This window comes from Lycium ferocissimum, chromosome 8, assembly GCF_029784015.1.
Source record: "Lycium ferocissimum isolate CSIRO_LF1 chromosome 8, AGI_CSIRO_Lferr_CH_V1, whole genome shotgun sequence".
NCBI lineage: Eukaryota > Viridiplantae > Streptophyta > Magnoliopsida > Solanales > Solanaceae > Lycium > Lycium ferocissimum.
The window spans coordinates 2029280-2030741 of NC_081349.1; the positions used below are offsets into that span (position 1 = coordinate 2029280).

At 41.0% G+C, this 1462-nt stretch overlaps 1 non-coding gene across 1 annotated transcript; it reads left to right on the plus strand.

Annotated features, from left to right (window-relative positions):
* Nucleotides 1-1028: 1028 nt before the first annotated feature.
* Nucleotides 1029-1134, plus strand: LOC132069072 (small nucleolar RNA R71). The gene has a single exon (XR_009417640.1). It is a non-coding gene; the product is annotated as a small nucleolar RNA R71 (small nucleolar RNA).
* Nucleotides 1135-1462: the final 328 nt, after the last annotated feature.

The window sequence follows — 1462 nt, forward strand, 5'->3', positions numbered from 1 at the left end:
AGACTTTGCGAGCAGTCGTGGGTTGGGAGTCAGATTGTATTATGACACGAGTTATATACAGTTACATGTTTTATTTGACTTAAAAGCAACAAAAGAGTATTTCAGTCATCTATTTACGTTTACTTGTCTTAAAGGTTTTCAAAAAAAATTTTACGTAGTAAGGATCAGCGGGTTCGCTCGGCTCCGGTCACGGGGTCGGGTGCCCATCACACCCTGATCAAGATCGGGGTGTGACAAATAGTGTCACTATTAAGTCCTCCCTTTTGTGAAGGATGTTGTTCTCTGGAAATATCTTACATCTGCGACTTGAGCTTCTGAATGGAAGCAGGTGTGAGACCCTACGATTTGATCAACCCCTTCAATGTTCTATTTGCTTTTTCTTGTTGGCTAGCACCTTCTCAAGCATGCCCTTCAACTTAGAACTTCCTTACTCATTCGATCGACCTTTTGGTGGAATATAGGGATTGGAACTCCTATTTCCAAAGTTATTGTTATTGTTGTAGTTGCCCTAGTTCGAACCACCGTAATTATTGTAATAATTACCTTATTTCGTCGAGGTCTCCATTGATTCCGAGTCCGATTCGATAGCCTCCTTTGTAGTACTTGCCTTTGGTAACCCACTTGAGAGTTATTAGCATAGTTAGCATCTTCATACGCATAGGAGGCCCCTTTTGAACTTGGTACATGCCCTTGGGCATTCCCGGAACATCTTTAACAATATTAACTTTCTTTGCTTCATTTTCGTTAAGTCTCTTGGTCAGCAAATAAATATTGGTTGCTATCTGAGCTAGAGTCTGATGAGTCACTTGATTCTCCTTCATAATGTTATGGATCATTGGAGCTCCATAGGCTACACTGTCAGTACCACCCGAATCCATGCTTGATTATGAGTAGTAAGCTTATCAAGCAATTGAGTGATTCAGGCGTATGTCTTGTCCATAAAACACCCACCAGCTGCATTGTTGGCCACTACTTGTGTCAATGGTTCTAGCTCTCTATGGAACTTCTCAATCAATATATGTTCAGGAAAACCATGATTTGGAGACTTCTGCAAATATTCCTTGAATCTCTCCCAAGCTTCAAATAGTTGTTCCCTTGGAATCTATTTGAAATCATCTATCTTGTCACGAATTTCAGCTTTCTTGCTTGGTGGAAACCACTTCTTGAGAAAAACAGCAACCAACTCTCTCCACGTATGAATAGTATTATGGGGCATCTTCTTAAACCACGCTCTTGCTTCACCGACTAGAGTATTTGAAAACTCTTAGCCTAATAGCAGCATCCGGAACAACATTCTGCATATGTTGGGCACACACACCGATGAAATTCTTCAAATATTGGTGAGGGTCATCATCGGTAGAGTTCCAAAAATATGCCTCAAGTTTGAGCAGTTGGCAGATAGTAGAGTAGATCTTGCAGTTTGCATCATTCACCCAAGGTGGAACAGTAGCAGATGCATGTT